The sequence below is a fragment of the Pinus tabuliformis genome, chromosome 5_2 (assembly GCF_031772625.1).
Source record: "Pinus tabuliformis cultivar Carrire ecotype Pingquan chromosome 5_2, CPIR1, whole genome shotgun sequence".
Lineage (NCBI taxonomy): Eukaryota > Viridiplantae > Streptophyta > Pinopsida > Pinales > Pinaceae > Pinus > Pinus tabuliformis.
In genome coordinates, this window is record NC_142306.1 from 1,076,431,722 (window position 1) to 1,076,439,985 (window position 8,264).

The 8,264-nt window shown below is 35.5% G+C and overlaps 1 pseudogene; it reads right to left on the reverse strand.

Annotated features, from left to right (window-relative positions):
- Window positions 1-255: 255 nt before the first annotated feature.
- On the reverse strand, window positions 256-1,166 carry LOC149162963 (carbon catabolite repressor protein 4 homolog 4-like; annotated as a pseudogene).
- Between the last annotated feature and the right edge of the window lie 7,098 nt (window positions 1,167-8,264).

The window sequence follows — 8,264 nt, forward strand, 5'->3', positions numbered from 1 at the left end:
CTATTTTGGTCTTAGTTAAATGTATGTAAATGTTATGATATGTTTCTTGAAATGAATTCCTAATGTGTTTCTCTTCTAGTTGCAATTTGTTGTTATTTAAACAAAAAAAAAATGTATATAGTCTGGATGTGGTCCTTACACTTGGTATCAGAGCCATGTTGAACCCTTGAGACCTATGGGCCCATGCATGCATGCCTATTTAGTTAAATATCTATTACATTCTACCCTAAAATTATAAGAGTAAAATACAGATAATTATAAACAAAAATCCAAGTAATATGTTTTAGTTAAACACAAGTCCGGGAAAAACGGAAACAGCCAATGCATGCCAAAAAGTACTTCATATATTTGATTGAGTATAAAAACAAGTCTGGTACAATATGAATGTTTGGTACAACTGAATCTTTCTGAGACTGCATCATTAAATTGAGTAACATGTAATAGAAGATACTTTGCTTGTGCAAGATTTACATCTGCCCAATCTGGATCCCAGTAAATATGTGTAATTGTAAGAACAATCACATGGTGCGAGGGCTCTAGAAGTTTAAATTTTGTTAATATTCTAATACAATTCTGCTTCAATCTCACCCCTGCGTGATTTGGATCTCCTCTGTCTTCTGGTAAATCAGTTTGTGGGGATCCTGGCAGTTTACCTTTACTGTTATTGGTACCTAAATTTTCTTCATCTTTCACCTTGTCTGACATTTTCTGGATCTTCATTAGAAAGTACAAGATCATTATAATCACTGGTCTCTTCTAAAATTAGCTCCGCTCGCTCGCGCTTATAAAATATTCCACAACCACCACGCGTGCATCCACTTCGTTGGATATATGCACTTGAATACCCTTCTTTGTCCATGTTTCCTTCGTAAAATGTTTCAAATTCATCTAACTCTTGTAGACATAAGTAGTTATCCTCCAAAATTTTTAGTAGTGCTAGGAGAGATTATGAGCGTGCCGTCCATTTCAAGCAATGAAAATAACTTGCTCTTTACATATACCTGAGCAAGAACATTATATGAGACAATGCAGATAATGGACCCCTTTGATATGTTTTTGACAGCCCATTCCTTATTATCCACGGGAATAAATTCAAGAAGGCATGGTGAGATTGATCCTGTCATTGGTCTTGAAAAGGAATAGGGATTTAAGAAGTTAAAAGGCATAGGGATTCAAGAAGTTAGAAGAAACCGCTTAGACCACATTAACTTTGAAAGACATTTAAGAATTGTAAACAAATTAGAATCTCAAAAACTGTGAAAAAAAAAATGCTAAGTTTTAGGAAAACATGATCAGTTACTTTTCCGTATTTAATAACACAACAGAATAATAAGCATATTAACCAGATTGTTGCGATGAAAGTGCTCAATTTTTTTTTAGAAATAACAACTTTTACACCCTGCAACATTGGACCGTTTGCAACCCAATCTCGAGAACTTCCACTACCATATTCACTGCCAGCAAGAGCATATGCAACTACAAGTGGAGGAGAAGCAAGGTATTTTTCCCGAGTCAGAGGATAAATACGGCCTTCAAAATTTCTGTTGCCAGACAGCACAACTGACGCAACTAAATCACTTTCAGCAATAGCAGATCTCACAGATTCATGAAGATCTCCTTGATATTAATGTGATTAAACGCTAAATTTACTACTCTTCCTTCGTTGTGGTCAATCGTGAATACCCTCAATTGATCTCGTCATGGTCATAAAAGATAAAATAATCCATTTAAGAGCTGGAGCACAATCACATGGAGTTATTTTATGTGTAAAAGCATTGCAGAGAGGTCACTCCAGGGGAGAGAGAGAGAGCAAATGAGTTCTGCGTGTAGTTACACAAAACAACGCCAAATTTTTTTCCCTTCATTGATTGGGGCCTAGCATGTGAGGACCACAAATGTTCAAACTCTCATAGGGCTCACAATTAATGCCGACAATTTCAAAGCGTAAGAAACCTTAAATCACCATACAACTGGCAAGGATCTAGATCCATTGATATATCAAAACCATAAATATTCTAATCCTTTAAACAATGGTGTAAATCATGAATAAATATTCTACTTATTTCAGATTTTTTACCATTCATTTCAACTTTCTTTCAGATGGATGGGAACAACCCAAAACACTGTAATTTATCTCCACACTTGCGCTTAAATAAACTCATAGGCTTTTTATATATATATATATATATATAGATGAGAGAAGGTTTACACATGCATAAGTCAACAGTTTATTTCCATAAAATGGGGAAAAGTCATGAGCTATATGCTGAAAAATAGCCTTCAAAAAGGTTGAGTTCGAGATCTTGCTCTTTCTCAATTTCAGTCATATCTACAGTGATATTTGTCTCTTCATCACCATCCATATTTGAAAACAGGTCGAAAAGAATGGTTTTGCTCCTCTTACTCCTAACCTTTTTGCAAATTATGTCCAACAAAAAAGGAAATTACTCTCTTTTGCAATTCCATTCTGATTCCTAAAAAAAACAAAAAAAAAAATGGCTTTCTCTGAAATAAAACGTGATTTTGAATTCCAACTTTAGGGTGACGGAGATATCATGGACGCAAACAAATAAACACAGCACAGAATTTCAGCTACACAACTTGTTTGATTCATTACTGAGCTTGGCAATTTATACACAATTTTCAGCTACGGGTAAACATTAACTGCGCCGGATGAATAGTGATCGGCGTCGTCTAAACAGTGATCGGCGCCGACTAAACAGTGATCGGCGCTGATCGTGATTAATGCTTGACACCTCCCCTTAATCACGATCTACATGTTAACTTGCCTGCTGGTCTAAGTCTCAGCTAGGCTTACAACATAATTTGGATTTTCTACAATGTACAACTTATTTCTACACATTTCAAATTTAACCTTTCCAAGAGGCTTGGTGAATATGTCAGCCACATTTTCATTTGTATTACAATATGATAAGTCAATTTCTTTTGATTGCAATTTTTCTCTTACAAAATGATGTTGTGTCTCAATGTGTTTTGTCCTTGCATGATATATAGGATTGTTTGCTAATTTGATAGTGCTTTGATTGTCACAACTGATTACTGTAGGTGCTTTTTGTGTTTCTCCAACATCTTCAAGTATTCTCCTAAGCCATATTGCTTCACAGGTAGCACTGCATAATGCTTTATATTCAGCTTCAGTGGATGACAATGAAACAGTTGGTTGTTTCTTACTGCTCCATGATATTGGTCCTGAACCAATATTGAACACGTATCCAGTAGTGGATTTCCTATCATCTGGATTTGCAGCCGAGTCAGAATCAGAATAACCTGCCAATTCAACATCAAATTCATCAGTATACATAATACCAAAATTAAGTTTTCCTTTCAGATATCGAAGGACTTTCTTTGCTACTTTCCAATGGCTTTCACAAGGCTTAGCCATGAACTGACTAAGTATGTTGACAAAATATGCTATATCTGGCCTGGTAGTGGTGAGATAATTCAGACTTCCCACCAGTTGACGATACATAGCTCCATTCACCTCTTTGGTTCCATTATCACTGCACAATTTGACATTCTGTTCTAAAGGAGTAGATGTTGCCTTGCATTCAGTCATATTGAATCTTTTAAGGATTTCCCTTGTATATTTGCTTTGTGTGATCAATGTCTTACCAGGCTCCCTCCAAACTTCAAGACCTAAACAATAATGCAATTCACCAAGATCCTTCATCTCAAATACATGTGACAACTGATTTTTAATTTCTTCAATCAACTTGCATGCATTTCCTGTTATGATAAGATCATCAACATATACAGATATTAAAGCAACATTCTTGTCTTCATCTTCCTTGATGTATAAGTTAGGATCATTCTTGCTTCTCATAAAACCTTTCTCATCAAAGAAAGAATCAATTTTCACATACCATGATCTTGGTGCTTGTTTTAAGCCATACAAAGCTTTCTTTAACCTGCAAACCAAATGCTCATGTCCCTGTTTTACAAACCCTTCAGGTTGAACTAAATAAACTTCTTCTTTTAACTCACCATTCAAAAATGCAGATTTGACATCTAACTGATGCATTTTCCAATTATATTTTGTAGCTAATGCAATCATAATTTTATTTGTGTTCATCTTAGCTACAAGTGAAAAAGTATCTTCATAATCAATTCCCTCCTTTTGTGAATATCCTTTGGCAACCAATCTAGCTTTATGTTTATCAATACTTCCATCAGCATTAAATTTAGATTTATAAAGCCATTTGCATCCTATGGGAACTTTGTTTTTAGGCAATTCTGTTAATTCCCATGTGTCATTCTTCATTATAGAGTTATATTCTTCATTCATTGCATTTCTCCATTCTTCATATTCTTTAGCTTCATCATAGCTTGAAGGTTCTACAACATTCATAACCTGAGACATTAATGCATAATATTTATACTTTACAGGTACCTGACTTTGACGTGATGACCTTCTTGGAGTTTTACTGCTTTCATCTTTCTTTTGGCTTTGTAGATTCCCCTCTCCTCTTCTTGGAGTATCATGACTGCTTGATGCTCCTTGCTTCTGAGCTTGTACCTGTTCCTGTGCTTGTTCCTGTTCTTGTTCAACACTTGTGTCAAATTTGACATAGACATCAATATCATACCATATACTAGTTTTATTTATTTTATTACCTTCATTTGCATTCTCATGAAACACCACATCCCTACTTGCAAGTAGTCTATGAGTACTGGGATCAAACAACTTGTATGCTTTCTGATTATCACAATAACCAGCAAATATGCACTTAATTGACTTTGCATCAAGTTTTCTTCTTTCATCTTTTGGAATGTGAGCAAATGCCTTGCAACCAAAAACTCTTAAATGACTTACTTTTGGTTTGTACCCATAAAATGCTTCAAAAGGTGTTTTAAGCTCTGAAATTTTGGTTGGACTCCTATTTTTCAAATAAACAACAGTATTAATGGCTTCAGCCCAAAAAACATTAGAGATATTTTTACCTTGAAGCATACTACGTGCACATTCAACTAGTGTTCTATTTTTCCTCTCAGCAACTCCATTTTGCTGAGGTGTATGTGGCACTGTAAATTGTTGTTGAATCCCATTGCTTTTACAATATTGATTAAATTCTCTTGATTTGAATTCTCCCCCTTGATCAGATCTCAAGATTTTGATATAATTACCAGTTTGTTTTTCCACCATATTCTTAAATTCTTTAAAGTACTCAAAAACATCACTCTTCTTTCTTATGAAATAAACCCATGTATATCTAGATCTATCATCCACAAAAATAAGAAAATACCATGCTCCACCAATAGAGCTAGTTTGCATAGGTCCACATACATCAGTATGAATTAATTCAAGTATTTCCCTTTGCCTTTTTTCTTTATGTATAGGAAATTCCTCCCTATGTTGCTTACCAAGTACACATGCCTCACATTCAACATGATCATTTTTCAAGACAGGAAGACCTTCAACCATAGTGTTCTTTTGAAGTAGCATTAAATCTTTGTGATTTAGATGTCCATACCTTTAATGCCATAAATCTACTGTTGATATTGTTGTAGATGCCAATGCTTGATGACTTTTCCTGGTCACATCCAGCTTATACAAACCTCCAACTCTGGTTCCTGTGGCAATAACCTTGTACTTATCTTGAATGTTTTTCACTACACACTATGATTTAACAAATTCCACCTTCAAATCTTGGTTAGTAATGGTAGAAACAGAAATTATATTCTTTTCGATATCAGGGACATACATCACATTATGAATCTATTTCTCTTGTCCATTAGGCAAATTCACACCTATTACTCCATAACCTTGAACTTTAAGTGATCTGTTATCTCCTAGGCAAACATATGTTCCATCAATGTTTTCATGATATTCATCAAACCACTCCTTATTACAAGACATATGGAGTGATGCACCAGAATCAATGAACCAAGCATTCTTATCATCATTTTCCACAGACAATGCAGTATCAGAAACAAACAATTTAATATTTTTAAATCCATCATTGATATCTTTGTCCACAAAATTTCCATTATGCCTTATGTTTCTTTGCTTAGACTCATTATATTTTCTTTTATAACAATCTTTAGAATGATGCCCAGGTTTGCCACAATAATAACACTCATCATTTCTCTTTGGAAATTTAGACTGTATCATACCTTTTTGTTTTGCTTGAAACTTGCCTCCTTTGTTCTTATCCCATGGCTTGCCTCTGTATGGGTATTTGCCCTTGGCCACCAATTCCAAATCTGAACTGCTAGAGCCCAAATTAAAGTTCTTCATCCTCTGCTCCTCTTGTAGAAGAATTCCTATCAATTCATCAAATGAAGGGGGTTTCTCTCTAGCTGCAAGACTTGAAACAAAAATTTGATAATCTTGCACTAAGCCATTTAATATGATGGTGACTAAGTCAGTATTAGACACCTTTTCACCAATATCTCCTAACTTATCACTTAAATCTTTGACACGAGATATGAAATTGCTTATACTTTCATTTGCTTCCATTTTTAGAGATAAAAGCTTAGTCTTCAAAAACAAGATCCGATTTGTATTTGTTGTTTCATACAAACCCTTCAACGTATCCCATGTTTCTTTTGATGTCTTACAATCTCTGATATGAGGAATAATGTTGTCCTTTACGGACATACGCAGCAACACCTTTGCTTTTGTCTCCCTTCTCTCCCAATCTGGAATAGAACCTGCAATAGTGGGTTTGGGCTCATCCCCACACACAATGGACCACAAACTATTTCCTTCTAAAATAGTCATTAACTTAAATTTCCAGTTCACATAATTTTCACCATCAAGCTTGGTGGATTCATTCATATAAGTATCAAGCAACAAATTTGCCATGATGTAAAAACTTTCTCCAATCACCAAATTGCAAAAGTTTTCACAACTTCAATATTTCCTTACTTAATAACAACCCTCTTTTTTTTCAATATTACCAATAATAACACTTTTCCTCTCCTTTTTTCTTTGTTTGTTGGTCTGCCACTAAATCATAAATCTCAGAAGACTCACACATGCACCATAAAAAAAGATAGTTTACAATGTGAAAACTCTATGATAGATGTATAAACAATCAAATTTGAGAATTGAATAGCTAAATTTCCGCCTTAATATCAGCCTGGGAGCTTGGAATTTCTAAACGAAGTCGCCTGAAGAGTTTATGCTTCTGGACCAATTTGCCAACAGCAATCTTGGAGATAGAAAAATCTACCTGAAATATTGGACGATGAAGCATGTGAATTGGCAATGTCTTTGAATCTCTCTAATTCTGGCAGAACACGTTTCTCAAGATCCGGTCTCCGCTGCAGCAAACTTCTCCACGCTCACCGCACAGCTGAGTATGATCCTGCAACCTTCGATCCACAGCTGTCACCTGTATGAATAGCAGCAGCACTCACAAACACAAACACTGTCAATGAAATGCAAAAGCGCTCACAATGTTGTTACACAATCAATCTTTCTCTGCAACAAAAGGTCTCTCGAACCTCACACAACGATATTTCACTCATTCTGATCGCTTGACTCACACACAGTGGTCTCTCACACTCAGCCCTCAACCTTGCTCACTGCTCACCAATACTTACTGACCTCACACCCTCTGCTCTGATACCATGATAGAGATATCATAGACGCAAACAAATAAACACAGCACAGAATTTCAGCTACACAACTTGTTTGATTCATTACTGAGCTTGGCAATTTATACACAGTTTTCAACTTCGGGTAAACATTAACTGCGCTGGATGAATAGTGATCGGCGCCGTCTAAACAGTGATCGGCGCCGACTGAACAGTGATCGGCACTGATCGTGATTAATGCTTGACATAGGGCGGCAATGAAAGTGTGTATTTTTTTTAGGGCTTCTTCCCATAGTGACCAAATTCGGTCGAATTGACGTAAATAAATAAATAAATAAAATCGGAAATTCAAGCGTTCGATTCGGTTCGGAGACTAATAATTCGAAGTTCGGTTTAGACATTCACTTCACGCATACATACAAGGTGGGCATGGTAAATTCAGTTCATAGTTAAATTTTCTTTGGATAACAGAAAACGTAATTAATATTTTATCGGCATGTATTTGTTAATTATGGTGTATAAAATGCTGAGAATGTCCTATAATCACCAAATCGATGGCGAAGGGATAGTGGGTAGGAAATAGTAACTAATTGTGACTTGGTATATTTTCTATTTTTCAATTCCAGTATTGCCCAGCAGCGTCTTTTCTTTCAGCTTGAACCTTCCATTTGTGAAGGTGAGCACAGTCTATAGAGTAT